Here is a 16,389-nt window from a genome sequence, read left to right as displayed (position 1 = left end):
GCCTCAATGACTACTGCCCAGCGGCTCTTCCATCCATATTTATGACTATCAAGTGTTTTGAGAGGTTGGTCATGGGTCACATCAACTCCAGCCTCCCACATTCCCTTGATCCACTGCAATTCACCTGCTGATGCAGCAGATCCATGGTAGATGCCCCCTCCTTGGCTTTACACATATCTCTGGAACGTCCAGATAACATGGGCATCTACGTCAAGCTCCTACTTATTGACCACATCTCCACCTTCAACACCCTAATTCCAAACAAACACATCTCCAAGATTGTGAGTAGGATTAATTTCTTATATTTTTATGCCAATTATATGGCTGAATTAAGTAAGTCGATTTAATTTTCAAACAAGTCTAGGTTCCTTCTTATTTTATCAGAGTCCAAATGTAAATTTATTCACATTAAAATTATTTGTATGTTGAAGCCATTCATCTAAGTTCTTATGACACTGAGAAAACATGATGTAGCAAAGACACCCAACATGTGCTGTCTCTATGATAACAAGGGGTCGAGCTGAATGAGCACAGCAGGCCGAGCAGCATCAGAGGAGTCGGAAAGCTGACGTTTTTGATCTAGATCTTTCATCAGAAAATGGACGCTAAAGAATCTGAGATAACAGGTGTCGAGCTGGATGATGCTGCTTGGCTTGTTGTGTTCATCCAGCTCTACACTTTGTTATCTCAGATTCCCCAGCATCGGCAGTTCCCGCTATCTATGTGGGCCTCCTCCTACGTGGGCGCTCCAGTTTCCTCCCACAGACCAAAGATGTGCAGGCTAGGTGGATTGGCTATGCTAAATTGCCCGTAGTGTTCAGGGGTGTGTGGGTTCGAGGGGGATGGGTCTGGCTGGGATGCTTCGACGGGCGGTGTGGACTTAGTGGGCTGAAGGGCCTGTTTCCACACTGTAGGTAATCTCATCTCTGATCATGCGCCTCTGTCTCAGTTCTGTCACAATTACATTGAGACTTACCCTTCGTATTGGCCCTCTAATAATGCGGCACTTCCTCAAAACTGACCATACAGAATTGAGTCGCTGCCTCAGCATTGACCGCTTGACAACGAGCCACTGGTTCTGAATAGAGCTGCAATACCTCAGTCCTGACCCTCCATTCATGGGGCATGCCTTGAATTCTGACACCTGCATAATGAGGCACTGCCTCTGACAGCAATGCACTCCCTCAGTTCTGACCCACTCAGCACTGAAGATCTAACAGTGCTTCAATATATCAGTGTTGATCCGATGAGAATGAGGCAGGCAGTCAGTGCTGAGCCTCTGATAGAGCTGCATAAAGCTCATTCCTGATGAGTTAAACATGTGCATACCCTCAATTCTGACACTGAGGCACTGCTTCAGAATGGACCATCTGACAATGATGCAATACCTCAGTTCTGACCCTCTGACAGTTCTGCAACACCTCAATCCGCACCCTTCAATCAGTAGGCTCTCCCTCAATTATGAGCCCTTTGTGGGCTCGTTCTGTGACAATACCTCATTGCTTCAGTGTCAGTGCTGAGAGAGGGCCTTTTTATTCACTCATCAGTACCTAAGGCACTGGCTAATTGTCAGCAGCTCAGTTCTGAGGCAGCGTCTCTTTGACAGAGTGTCAGCACCAAGGCAGACCCTCACTGTTATGGTGTCAGAATTAAAAGATTGCCATTTAGAGGGTCTAAGAAGTGGTGTTTCAGATTAGTCAGAGGGTTTAGACTGAGGCATTTCAGATCAGTCAGAGCGTGCCTCATTTTAATGCAGTAAGACTTGAGAGAATGCCTCATTGTGAGAGGGTCAGAACCAAGTCAGTGCCTCATTATCAGACACAGTCCAAAGATGTCAGCAGCTCTGTTATAAGGTGATACCTCAATGAAGGATCATTCTTGAGTGTGTGCCTCATTGTTCAGTACAGAAGGAGTGCCTCAAAACTGGGGAGAGCCAAGTAATTAGAGATTTGGTGCTGAGGTCAGTGCCTCATTGTTACAGGGTAAGTTCTGAGGCAGGCTCACATTGCTAGAGGGTGAGTTCTGAGTGAGTATATTACTTGCACACAGTAAATACTGAGTCAGTACCTCAATGCATTGGGTTCAGAGTTGATGGAGTACAACATGATTAGAAGTTCAGTCCTGAACGATTGCAGCTCTGTCAGAGGGTCAGAACTGAGGGGGCAGTGCTTTACTGTCAGCGGATCAGTTCTGACACAGTACCTCATTGCTGGAGGATCAGATCTGAATGAGTACCACATTGTCAGAAGGTCAGTACTCAGCCAGTGCCTCAAACAGAGAGTACCCATGCAAATAAGCAGGAAAAACACCCATGTAAATTAAATCTTAAAACACAGAGGATCCTGCAAACAAACCCTAAAACAGAGAGCCTCCTGGAAATAAACCCCAAAACACAGAATGCTCTGCAAATAAACTCAAAAACACAGATGGCACTGTAATTAGACCATAAGACACGGAGCTCATGGTTTCAGGGTTTTTTTTAAACAAAGACCCAACCGTAACAAAACCATGAAATGAAGATCCTCCTGTAAATAAATGCTAAAGCCTAGAGCTCACTGGAAATAAATCCTAAACTACACTGCTTTCTGCAAATAAACCTTAGAATACAGCCTTTCTATGTAAATCTTAAATCACAGAGCTCTTTGTAAATAACCCTAAAACACAGGCCTCATTGTAAATAAACCCGAAAACAGAGAACTCCCCCCCGCCAGTGTATAAGCACTGCAACACAGAGCCCCCTGCAAATAAGCCACAAAGCACAGATCTACCCTGTAAATTAAGTCAAAAACATACAGGACACTGTAAAACACAGAGACCCCTACAATTGTACACTCAAACACACAGACCCCTTTAAAAAGAACTCGAACACACATCCCCCAGGAAGTAGAGAGGAAAAGACACGGCTGAATAAAGCCGAAAACACAGCGCACCTCTTCATGCACCCGAATACTGAGCCGACCTGTAAACTATCTGTAAGGCAGGGCCCTTCACAAATAAACCCTAAAAGACAGAGCTCGCGATAAATGAAGAGCGCCCTGTAAATAAACCCTAAAACACTGAGTAAAAACCCAAAAAAACTGCGGATGTTGGAAATCAGAAAAAAAATACAAAGTTGCTGCAAAAGCTCAGCAGGTCTGGCAGCATTTGTCAGTTGAAAAACAGAGCTAACCGGTTCCGGTTCGGTGAAGGGTCTAGGCCCGAAACGTCAGCTTTTGTGCTCCTGGGATGCTGCTTGGCCTGCTGTGTTCATCCAGCCTCACATTTTATTATCTTGGAGTCTCCAGCATCTGCAGTTCCCATTATCTCCGCTAACCGGTTCCGGTTCGGTGACCCTTCCACAGAACCTCCCTCAGTTCTGCTGGGCTTTTCCAGAAACTTTGTTTTTGTTCCTGATTTGCAGCATCCGCAGTTATTTCAGTTTTCAATTCACCAGGCAGTCAGTAACATCAAATGGTTGTGTATCACATATTTACCAGTCAGACTCAAACACGCCAAACTCGTTCGCTCACGTGGTCTGAGAGAACAAGGTGTCGAGCCGGATGAACACAGCAGGCCAAGCAGCAGGAAGGCTGACGGTTCGGGCCTAGACCCTTCTTCAGAAAAGTGGTCACTTGTTAATCTTGTAACCTTTGGCCCTGAATATCCTGTGGTCTGCCCTGTTTACTCATATCGGTTAGCACTTAACAAGGCTTCCGGAGGCTGGCTGGTGTGTCTTTAGTGATACAGGGCCCATCGCCTTCAAATATCCTTTTGTGTGGTTTTTCTGTGACATTATATCATAAGCCTCTTTACTGTTGTACTAAATATCCTCTTTACCGAAGAACCCACAGCGCTCCATGTGACCACGATCGCGCTCTCATTCATTCATAACTTTACTGACCACTCACTAGGGTCCTCTGTTTCCTGTTACGCATTTCATTCATTCATTCATGATCTTGCCATACTTTTCACTAATAAAGGGAGACTATAAATTAAAATGTTCCTTCCACGCATTACTGCCTTTTCACAGTTTGAACTCGTGTTCCTGACAGTGTCCAAACCTGTGTCTACATCAGAGTCAATCCCTGACTATGTTAATTTTCTAATCTATTCAGAACAATATCTTCCCATCCATCGTGTCACCCGAAACTATGAATAATTATAATATTAATCAGCCCTCAACAAACGTCTCCCAGGACTTGAATAGCTGGCGGGACATCAAACAAGTTTCTGCTTTACCACATCTCTGTTAGATACATATTGACTAGGGCCCGCGATCAGTTTCAGAAAGTTCCTACTCTCTCTCAAAACAGCTCTTCCGTGAAATTGAGTGAGAAGAATGAGAAGGTCGGCAATAGTGAAATCTCAAGTCCCGGCCGCGGTAATCAGGCCACTGACCTTTCCGCTGTCATCAACTGATTGTCAGCCCAATCAAATCACATCGGGTTGATAATCTTTCTGGTGTCGTCTAATTTTAAAAAAATAAAAAGGATCCACACCAGTCATTGCCCTATTTCAAATACCTCAGTCCTGTCCCTGTAAGAGCCCCCAATCCTGACCCGATTGGCAGTCAGACAACACTGCACGTCTACGGTACTGACCCTCTGACCATGAGGTACTCTCACAATGAGATGTTATTGTATAACATCCCATTGATTTCTATACTTCTACAAATTAAAGTCTTTTATCTGCCTACGCACAGGGATGCAGGCACTGCCCTGAAGCTTCCTGCCCAGCTAGGAATTCAGTGTAAAACTTTTGTAACTCTTTGTCTTCCCACACATCGGTATGCAGACACTGTCTGAAGCTTCCTGACTGAATACAATTAGAATTAAACTGTGTCAAATAGGTTTCGGTGGGGAACATTTGTAAAGGTGTGAAACTTCTAAAGCATGCAATTTCTGTCGCTGACAAAGGGGCCAGGGCACTGAATTTGTGATTTCAAGTTGCCAGTGTGTCTGGTTAGAACAATCTGTCCGGATAACAACTTGAAATCGCCTCATGCCATCAGCAGCCACTTCAAGAGCAATCGATACTATATCCTGTGAAAATGGGAACTGCAGATGCTGGAGAATCCAAGATAATAAAATGCGAGGCTGGACGAACACAGCAAGTCCAGCAGCATCCTGAGATGTGCTGTGTTCATCCAGCCTCACATTTTATTATCTTCGGGACTACATCCTGGTCTTTCACGTTCTTGATGTAATAATTGTTTGGTATCCTGTCTTTGTCTGTTGTAGTAATTATTTTAGGTATCATGTCATTGTAAAATGTGCATCATGTATTTTGTAAAGTATGAAGAGCGGGGACTGTCCGCTGCTCGGGGAGAATTACCTGCGAGACTCTGCGCTCTGTGCCGGGTTAAGTACTGTGATTCTCCACAGCTTGTACTTGCTTGGTAATAAAAGGATTCGTGTTTTCCTAAACAGGTCAGTGTCTTGTTATTGCAACAAATCCGTGAGGGTCTCCGAAAACGAACATGACAACAGTACTGATTCGCTGACAGTGAGGTCCTCCATCAGTACTGACCCTCTGACAATGAAGTGCTCCCTCAGTACTGACCCTCTGACAGTGAGGTTCTCCCTCAGTACTGACCCTCTGACAGTGAGGTTCTCCCTCAGTAGTGACCCTCTGACAGTGAGGTACTCCCTCAGTACTGATTCTCTGACAGTGAGGTTCTCCCTCAGTACTGACCCTCTGACAGTGAGGTTCTCCCTCAGTAGTGACCCTCTGACAGTGAGGTTCTCCCTCAGTAGTGACCCTCTGACAGTGAGGTTCTCCCTCAGTACTGATTCTCTGACAGTGAGGTACTGCCTCGGTACTGACCCTCTGACAGTGAGGTACTCCCTCAGTACTGATTGTCTGACAGTGAGGAACTCCCTCAATGCTGACCCTCTGACAGTGAGGTACTCCCTCAGTACTGATTCTCTGACAGTGAGGTACTCCCTTAGTAGTGACCATCTGACAGTGAGGTACTCCCTCGGTACTGATTCTCTGACAGTGAGGCACTCCCTCAGTACTGACCGTCTGACAGTGACGTACTCCCTCAGTACTGATTCGCTGACGGTGAGGTACCCCCTCAGTACTGACCCTCTGACAGTGAGGTGCTCTCTCACTCCAGTACTCTCACAGTGCTGCAATAACCATCATCCAATGGTACTCCCTCAAATCTGACTCTTTGACAAAGAGGCCCTGCCTCAGAACTGACTTGCTGACTGAGGTACTAACTCAATCCGACTAATTCGCAGTGCTGCAGTGGGAGCTGTGTTTTTTCATGTTGATTTACAGTGGGCCTTCTGTTTTAGGCTTTATTAACTGGAGGTCCTGTGTTTTGGGGTTTGTTTACAGTCGCCTCTGCGAGTTTATTTGCAGGAGGCTTAGTTTAAGGGAGGATTTGCAGGGGGCACTGTGTTTCAGGATTTATTTACTCGGAGCTCTATGTTTTACACTTTATTAACAGGGACTCTGGCTTTTATGGTTTCTTTTACATTTTATTTCCTGAATGACCCTTCTTAGGATTTATTTAAAGGGGTGTCTGTGCTTGAGAGCATATTTACAGGGTTAACAAGGTGTAGAGCTGGATAAACACAGCAGGCCAAGCAGCAGCAAATGAGCAGGAAGGCTGGCGTTTTGGGCGAGACCCTTCTTCAGAAATGGTAGGGGGAGGGGGATCTGAAATAAATAGGGAGAGGGGGGAGGCAGACAGAAAATGGATAGAGGAGAAGATCGGTGGAGAGGAGACAGACAAGCCAAAGAGGCAGGGATGGAGCCAGTAAAGGTGAATGTAGGTGGGAGTTAGGGAGGAGATAGGTCAGTCCAGGGAGGATGGACAGGCCAAGGGGGCAGGATGAGGTTAGTAGGTAGGAGATGGGGCTGGGTTTTGAGGTGGGAGGAATGACAGGTTAGGGACCCTGTACCCCAATGGTGTCAATGTGGACTTGACAAACTTCAAAATCTCCCCTCCCCGACCGCATTCCAAAACCAGCCCAGCTGGTCCCTGCCTCCCTAACCTGTCCTTCCTCCCACCTATCCCGTCCTCCCACTTAATTTCTCCTCTATCCGTCTTCTATCGGCCTCTCCTCTCTCCCTATTTATTTCACAACCCCCTTCCCCTCCCCCATTTCTGAAGAAGGGTCTCGGCCCGAAACGTCAGCTTTCCTGCTCCTCTGTTGCTGCTTTTCCTGCTGCGTTCATCCAGCTCTTCACCTTGTGACCACAGTCACAATGATCTTTAATTGTAAACTAATCTGTCATATTATTTGATCTGTTAAGGTTACAATGGTTCCCGTGCCTCCTATGGAATACACAGATGCTCTCCCTCAGCTCTGTCTCTGGGAATGCAAAGCTGCTTTCTTCCACGCTACCCTCAGAGATAACACCAGCTTTAAACCTAAGCCTAGCCTCAGCCCTAATGTTCACACTTGCATAAACAAGAAACCTAGCCTCAGCCCTAAATCTTATTTACTGGGGGCTGTGCGTTTATGGTTATGTACTTTATGTACTTGAGCTCTGTGCTTTAGGTTTTATCTAACGTGGGTTCTGTGTTTAATAAGAACCAAAAGAACTGTGGATGCTGTAAATCAGGAACAAAAACAAAGTTGCTGGAAAAGCTCAGCAGGTCTGGCAGCATCTGTGGAGGAGAAAAACGAGTTCACTTTTCAGGTCCAGCAACCCTTCCTCAGAATGGAAGGGTACCCAGGCTCGAAAAGTTAACTCATTTTTCTCCTCCACAGATGCTGTCAGACCTGCTGAGCTTTTCCAGCAACTTTGTTACTGTGTTTAATAGTTTATTTACAGAAGGTTCTGTGCTCTAGGTTTTATTTACAGGAGGTTCTGTGTTTTCGGGCTTTTTACAAGGGACTCTGTGTTTTAGGAAAATTTACGAGTGGCTCTTTGTTCTGAGTTTCTTTTTTACAGTGATCTCCGTGTTTTAGGGAATATTTACAGTGAGCTCTGATTTAGAGCTTGTTTACAGAGGGCACTGTGTTTTAGGGTTTATTTACAGCTAGCTTTACGTTAGGGTTTACTTACAGGGAGCTCTCTGATTGAGGGTTTGTCGGTAGTGAGATCTGTGTTTAGGGTTTATTTACAGTGAGATCTGTGTTTTTAGAGTTTATTCACAGGGTTTTCTGTATTTCATGGTTTATTTACAGGGTTTTCTGTGTCTTTGGGTTTGTTTACAGTGATCTGTGTTTTAGGGTTTATTTACAGTGAACTCAGCGTTACAGGGCTTATCTTCAGGGCCCTCTCTTTTTTGGGCTGATTTACACGGTACTCTGTGATTTAGGGCATATTTACCGGAAACTCTGTGTTTTAGGGTGTACATACATATTCGAGGGTCAGTATGGAGGGAGTGCCAGGCATCAGCCCTCACCCTAACCTCAGCCCAAACCCTAACCTTCACCATTGGCCTAACCCTAACCAGAACAGGAAAGAGCCTAAGGGGCCAAATTGTGGGTACGCACCCTTAAATGGAAGGAGAGGGGCACCTTCTTCACCCTCTCCCCCAACCCGACCTACACCCCCACCCCCACACCCACACCCTATCCCATCCCCCGTCCCAAAACCCTCTACTTTTTATTCGAAAGAGGAATCCAAAATTAGCGGTGTGCACCCATAATCCCTATTTCTGCGGGTGCGGGAATGCTAGATAACCCCCAGATTAGGGTTGCGCCAAAATAAAAGCAGCCTCTGGCACCCTCTCGCCGTGCCCCCCCACCCCGCAACCTGACCTTTATGATAAGGGGTGGGTGCCTTCCGCCTTTAAAGGGTTGGTTTGTCGGGAGGGTGGAGATGGGGAACCGATGCTGCCTTTCGGGGACCGAGCCGGCAGATCGCAGCAAAGATGAGCACCACCACGGGCGGGCCGCCAGGGGGCTGCAGTCACAAGAAACATCGCATGGGCCCAAGCTATGCCTGCCTTTTTGTGGGTTGCATGGAACAGTCCCTCTTCCGTAGCGACACTGGCCCGAAACCCACCTCTTCCTCAATAACTTAACGACTGTATCGGCGTCGCCTCGTGCTCCCACCAGGAGCTTGAACAGTTCATCCACTTCACCAACACCTTCCACTCCAACCATAAGTTCACCTGGACTATTTCTAATACCTGTTCACCTGGACTGTTTCTAATACCTGTCTCACCTTCCTGGACCTCTCTGTTTCCATCTCCGGCAACCACCTAGAAACTGATATCTATTTCACCGACTCCCACAGCTACCTAGAATACATCTCCTCCCACCCACCTTCCTGCAAAAATAACATCCCCTGTTCTCAATTCCTTCACCTCCACCACACCTGCTCCCAGGATGAGGCATTCCACTCCAATACATCTCAGGTTTCCTAATATTTCAAGGACCGCAAATCCTCCCCACGACTCCCACAGTGGTCGAGAACGCCCTTGACCGCGTCTCCCACATTTCCCGTAATTCATGCCCCCTCTCCGCAATAACAACCAAAACACAATCCCCCTCATCCTCACGTACCACGCCACCAACCTCTGGATCTAACGTATCATCCTCCAACCATCATCTTCAATCCGACTCCACCAAAGACATATCTCCCTCCCCACCCTTATCTGCTTTCTGGAGGGACCACTGTCTCTGTGACTGCCTTGTCTGCTCCGCACTCCCCTCCAGCCCCAATACAGCTGGCACATTGTTCCCTGCAACTGCAAGAAGTGCTACACCTGCCCCTATACCACTCCCCTCACTCCCCATCCCAGGCCCTAAGAACACTTTCCACCTCAAGCAGATGTTCACTTGCACATCTGCCAATGTGGTCTCCTGCATCCACTGCTCGCGTTGTGGCATCCTCTACATTGGGGAAACCAAGTGGAGGCTTGGGGACCGCTTTGCAGAATACCTACACTTAGTTCGCACTGAACAACTGCGCCTCCCAGTCGCGAACTGTTTCAACACCCCCTCCCATTCCTCAGACGACATGTCCATCTTGAGCCTCCTGCAGTGCCACAACGATGTCACCCAAAGGTTGCAGGAACAGCATCTCATATTCCGCTTGGGAACCCTGCGGCCCAATGGTGTCAATGTGGGCTTCATAAGCTTCAAAATCTCTCCTCCCCCACCGCATCCCAAAACCAGCCCAGCTCGCCCTTGCCTCCCTACCCTTGTCCTTCCTCCTACCTCAAGCCCCAACCTCCGTCTCCTACCTACTAACCTCATCCCGCTCCCTTGACCTGTCCATCCTCCCTGGACTGACCCAGCTCCTTCCTACATCCCCATCTACCCTCACCTTTACTGGCTCCATCCCCACCTCTTTGACCTGTCTGTCTCCTCTCCACCTACCTTCTCCTCTATGTATCTTCTATCCGTCTCCCCCTCTCTCTCGTTATCTCAGAACCTCCTTCCCCTTCCCAATTTCTGAAGAAGCATCTAGGCCTGAAACATCAATCTTCCTGCTCCTCTGATGCTTGACCTGCTGTGTTCATCCACCTCTACACCTTGTTATCTCAGATTCTCCAGCATCTGCTGTTCCTACTATCTCTGCTAATGCAGAAAACTTGTCTGATATCCTGCAAGCTATTCAAGTCCTGGGAGACGGTTGCTGAGGGCTGATTAATATTATGCTTCTTCAAACGATGACACGATGGTATTGTTCTGAATAGGTTAGAAAATTAACATGTACTCAGGGATAGACACTGATGTAGACACACGTTTTGCAGCTGTCAGCAAAATAAAGCCGTGAGGATTAAAACTGTGAAAGGGCTGTAAATGGGGTGGAAGGAGCATTTTAATTCAGCCTCCCTTTCATAGTGAAAGGTATGACTAGCTGGCAATTTTTTGAATGAAATGCGGTAATATTAAACAAGCTATGCCAGTAAGAGGTCAGTAAAGTTATGAATGAATGAGAGCGTGAGAGCGCTAATATGTAGTGCTTGTGGGCGCATTGGTAAAGAGGACCTTTTGTACAACAGTATAGTAAAGAGGCTTGCACCAGTAATTATTTACCAAAATTCACTGGAATCTGGGCTGGTTCCCGCAGATTGTAAACTTCCTTTTTAAACAGTGGTGTCACATTGGCTGTTTTCCAAAAAGCACGTAACTATAGGTCAGTTAGCTTAATTTCGGTTGTTGGGAGAATGCGTGAATCCATCATTAAGGAAGATAATAGCAAGACAACTGGATATAAATTGTCTCATTGGGAACAGCCAGCATGGGCTCATGAAGGGGAGGTCATGTTTAATTAATTTGGTGGAATTCTTTGAGGACATACTTGCATGGTGGACAATGGGGAACCTGTGGATATCATGTATCTGGATTTCAAGAAGGCATTTGACTAGATGCCAAGGCTGCGACATGAGATAAAGTTGCATGACATTACAGGTAATGTATTGGCATGGACAGAGGATTGATTGACTAGCAGAAAACAAAGAGTAGGGGTAAATGAGTGTTTATCTGGTTGGCGGTCAGTGGCTAGTAGTGTGTCTCAGGGATCAGTGTTGGGACTGCAATTGTTTACAATTGATACATATGATTTATAGTCGGGGATGAAGTGTGGTGTGTCAACATTTGCAGATGACACTAAGATGAGCGGTAGAGCAAAGTGTGCAGAAGAACTGAAGGCCTGCAGATGGTTATACAGTCTCAGTGAGTGGGCAATGGTCTGGCAGATGGAGTTCAATGTCAATAAATGTGAGGTCATCCATTTTGATAGGAATAACAACAAAGTAGGCTATGGTTCAAATGGTAAAAAAATTGCAGCATGTTACTGTGTAAAGTGACTTGGGTGTCGTTGTGCAGGAATCGCTCAAAGTAATATTGTAGCAGGTAATTATAAAGGCAAATAGAATTTTGTCTGTCATTGCGAGAAGGATGGAGTTTAAAAACAGGGAGGCTATGCTGCAGCTGTATAGGGTCCTGATGAAGCTCCACCTGGACTACTGTGTGCAGTTTTGGTCTCCTGACTTGAGAAGGGATATACTCTCACTGGAGGGGGCACAGAGGAGACTGACTTGGTTGATTCTAGACTTGAGAGGGTTGGAATATGAGGAGAGACTGAGTTGGCTGGGATTATACTCAGTGGAATTCAGAAGAATGAGGGGAGAGTTTATAGAAACATACAAGATTATGAAGGGAATAGATAAGGTGGAGACAGGGAGGTTGTTTCCACTGGCAGGTGAAACGAGGAGGAGGCGGGTATAGCTCAAAATAAAAGGAAGCAGATGTCAGACTGAGGACAGGAGGAACTTCTTCACCCAAAGGGTTGTCAATCTATGAAATACCCTGCCCAGTGAAGCAGTTGAAACTACCTCGCTGAATGTGTTTAAGGCAAGACCAGATCACGTTATGAACATGAAAGGAATTTAGGCTTATGGTGAGCGAGTGGGTGAGTGGAGCTGAGTCTCAAAAAGATCAGCCAGGATCTTATTGAACAGCGGGGCAGTCTCGAGGGGCCGGATGGCCTACTCCTGCTTAGTTCTGATGTTTTTCTATTATAATGTTATCGAGCCTCACAGAAAAAGGATATTTTAAAGCAATTCACCCTGCATAACTGAAGACGCACCAGCCAGAGGTTCAGAGGAAGGATCACCTGACCCAAAACGTTAACTCTTTCTTTTCCCTCACAGATGCTGTCAGACTTGCTGAGCTTTTCCAGCAACTTTGGATATTTTCCCTGATTTGCAGCATCCACAGTTCTTCCGGTTTTTACTGTGTGTTTTGGTATTTATTTACAAGGGGCTCTTTACTTACAGCCAGCTCTGTCTTTTAGGGTTTATTTGTAAGGGGCCCTGTTTTACGGATAATATACAGGTCGGCTCGATGTTGGGGTGTATTGACAGGTGCTCTGTGCCTTCGGCTTTGTTTCGAAGGAACCCGGTATTTCACCTTTTACTTCCTGGGGGATATGTGTTCGTGTTCATTTAAAGGGGTCTCTGTATTTGAGCGTATAATTACAGGGGGTGAAGTTGATATTGTAGAAGTTTGATTAAACAGGACTCTGTGTTTTAGGGGTTATTTACAGTGAAGCCCGCTTTTTCCGGATGAGAGAAAGGCGTTTGAGGGTCTCTGTGCAGGCGGCTCCGTGTGTGAGGGCGAGGAGTGCGGCTGAAGCTTGGTTTAGTTTGGGCCTGAGGCTCTGCTGAGTGCCGGATTGGGCTAGCGTGAGGGCTGAGCTTTTCCAGCAATTTTGTTTTTGTTCCTGATTTTACTGTATCCACAGTTCCTTTTAGTTTTTACTTTTTTTTAGTGTTTATCTACAGGGGGCTCTGAATGTCAGGGTTTATACACTGGGGTTCCTGTGTTTTCGGCTTTATTTCACGGGTGCTGTTTGTTTTAGGAGGCTCTATTCTTTAGTGTTCATTTACAGGGCCATCTGTGTTTGGGGTTTATTCACAGTGAGCTTCGTGTTTTAGGAGTAATTTAGTGGGTTCTGTGTGTTCGGACTTAGATACGGGGGCTCTGTTTTCGGGTTTAGTGAAAGGGGCCTTTTTTTTAAGGAGTTATTTACAGGGCGCTCTATGTTTTAGGGTTGGACATCAGCGACCATCTCACAATGATCACTCCCACAGATCTGACCCGCCGACAGTCCTGCAATCTGTTAGTCCTGAGCATCTAATCATGTAGCACTCCCATCAATTCTGACCCTCTGATAAAGAGGCACTTTCTCAGACCAACACAGTGACAATGCCACAATTCCTCACTCCTGACAAAGTACGAACTTCTGACAGAGGTAATTCCTCAGTATTGAGCCTCCAATAGAAATGCAATACTTCCGTACTGACCTTGTGAATGTGTTGCTCACCATTAATTCTGAACCCGTTCCAATGAAGCTCCTCCTCTGTGTTCAGTCTCTCATAATCATGCACTCTGGCTGTTCTGATCCTCTGACAATGCTGCAATTATGTATGAATTATTATCTTGTATTATCAGTACAGGACTCCCTCAATGCTTCCTCCATTACACTGAGGTCTATCGTTTATATCGGCTCCAACAAACCTGCTCTTATTTAACGGGCCAGGCATTGCTTCACTTGTACAGATTTTGTCAAGTCCTGCTGATGTTTCTGGGAGGACTTTTTCTGACACCTCAGAATTGACCCCTGACAATGTTGCACTCCCCCCTCACTAATGACCGCACCTGAGCTGCAATACCTCGGGGCTCACCTCCTAATTATGTAGCACCCATGAATTCTAAGCCCCTAAAATGAGATACTGCCTCAGTATTGACCCTCTGTTACTAATGCACCAAGTCAGAACAACCCTCCAGCAATGTGACCCTGCCTCAGAACTGACACTGAGAATGAGGCACTCCTTCAGCACTGCATCTCTAATCATACATTACATTGAGACATTCCTTGTGTACTGACCCTTTGAACAATCAGGCATTCCCTCAGTACTGACAGTCTGACGATTGTGCACTCCCTCGGTACTGGACCTCTGATCATGAGGCACTCCCGTAGTACTGACCTCTCATAGACCTGTAACACCTCAGCCCTTCTGCTCTGACAGTGCTGATCTCCTGACAATGAGGAGCTCCATCAGATTTGACCACCTGACAGAACTGCAAGACCTCAGTATTGCCCCCGTAATCAAGTGGCACTCCCTCAATTCTGACCCGATCACAATGAGGCTCTGCCTCGGTACGGAGTGCCTGAAAATGATGAAATCGCTCAGTGCAGACCCTGTGACAATGAGGCCCTCTCTCATTCTGACCATCTCACAATGCTGCAATACATCATTACTGATTGTGTAATGTGTGGGTCTCTCGCAATTCGAACCCATTTTTCATGAGGCACTGCGTCAGTTTTGACGCTGTGACAATAAAACAGCCCCACAGTTCTGATACGCTGACAGTGATTCAATACCTCCGTACTGACCCTCTGACAACGAGTCAGTGCCTCAGAACTGTCCCCCTGACAATAAGGGAAACCGTCATACTGACCTGCTGCTTCTGAGGCCCTTCCTCCACACTGACATCCCAGTGCAAAACTATTTCAGTCCTGGCCCTTGAAATGTGAGCAACTTCCTTAATTCTGTCCCCCTTAAATGGCAGCACTCCCTCAGCATTGACCCTTTGACAATAACGCACTCCCACATTTCTGACCCTGAGACAATGAGGCACTCCCTACCCCTGATGCTCAGACAGCGCTTCAATACCTCAGGACTGATACTCTGGCAATGAGGCACTCTGTCAGGACTGACCCCAGGATAGAACTGTAATATGTCACAACTGACTTGATAATTGTTTAGCAGCCTCTCAGTCTGACCCCACGACAATGAGGCACTGGATCAGTATGGATCGCCTCTGACAAATGCGCTCCATCAGAACTAAACCTCTCACAAAGAGGGACTGCCTCAAGACAATGCTGTGATTGAGTCAATCCCTTAGCCCTGAATCTCTGATCATGTGGCTCTGTCTCAGCTCTGTCACCATTACCTTGAGACTTACCCTCCGTAATGTTCCTCTAACAATGAGGCACTTCCTCAACACTGACCATCCAGCATGGAGTCACTGCCTCAGGACTGACCACTTGACAACGAGACACTGGTTAAGAACTGACCTGCTCACAGAGCTGCAATACCTCAGTACTGACCCTCTCATCAAGGGACACTATCTGAATTCTGACACCTGCATAATGAGGCGCTGCCTCAGCGTTCACCCTCTGACAAACTCCTGAGGACCCCCTGTAAAGACTGACAGTCTCCCTGGACGTCCTATAAATACTGACAGTCTCTCCTGGACTCACAATGAACACTGACACACTCCTCAGGGACTCTTTGTAAATACCCACACACACACACACACACACACACACACATTCACAGGGACACCCTGTAAATGTTGACACACACACACAACCTGTGACACCCTGTAAATATTGACACACGACCTGGTCATCCCCTGTCAAGACCAACAGAGTCCCCGGGGACACACTGTAAATATTGACACATCTGTGTGACCCCCTGGAAATACTGACAAAGCCCCTGAAATCACCTGTAAAACTGACACACTCCGTGGGACCCCCTGGAAATATTGACACAGTCCCAGCAAATCCTGAAAATACTGACAGTCCCTGGGACCCTCTGCAAAGACTGACGCATTTCCCGGGGCCTCCTTTAAATACTGAAAAATTCCCGCGACCTACAGGGGTTCAGGGACTGTGTCAGTATTGACAGGGGCTCTTGGTGAGAGTGTCAGTATTTACAGGGTGTTCCGGGGAATTTGTAATTATTTACAGGTGCTCCCGGGAGTGTGTCAGTAGTTACAGGCGGTCCCATGGAGGGTCAGTATTTACAGGGCATCTCAGGGATTGTGTCAGGATTGACAGGGAGACTTGGGGAGAGCGTCAGTAGTTCCAGGGGGGCCCGTGGACTTTGTTTTTTCAGCGGGTGTTAGGGAGAGCTACAGTATTTCAAGGTGGTCCCAGGGAGTGTGCCAGTGTTTACAGGGATTC

At 46.7% G+C, this 16,389-nt stretch overlaps 1 protein-coding gene across 6 annotated transcripts in view; it reads right to left on the bottom strand.

Moving 5' to 3' along the window:
- Positions 1-16,389, bottom strand: part of LOC132207864 (utrophin-like) — a 200,034-nt gene that overhangs the window by 132,546 nt on the left and 51,099 nt on the right. The window contains exon 1 of one of the 6 annotated variants that reach the window (XM_059643704.1): positions 2,931-3,145. The exons of 4 other annotated variants lie outside the window; for them this stretch is intronic. The gene's annotated coding sequence lies outside the window, so the exon portion shown is untranslated. Of the gene's footprint in view, positions 1-2,846; positions 2,868-2,930; positions 3,146-16,389 lie in introns of those variants that run through there. One more of the 6 variants, XM_059643705.1, reaches the window with a different exon arrangement.

The sequence above is a fragment of the Stegostoma tigrinum genome, unplaced genomic scaffold, assembly GCF_030684315.1.
Source record: "Stegostoma tigrinum isolate sSteTig4 unplaced genomic scaffold, sSteTig4.hap1 scaffold_182, whole genome shotgun sequence".
Classification (NCBI taxonomy): domain Eukaryota; kingdom Metazoa; phylum Chordata; class Chondrichthyes; order Orectolobiformes; family Stegostomatidae; genus Stegostoma; species Stegostoma tigrinum.
Note: the sequence above shows the minus strand (reverse complement) of the source record. Positions and strands in the feature narration are given on the sequence as shown.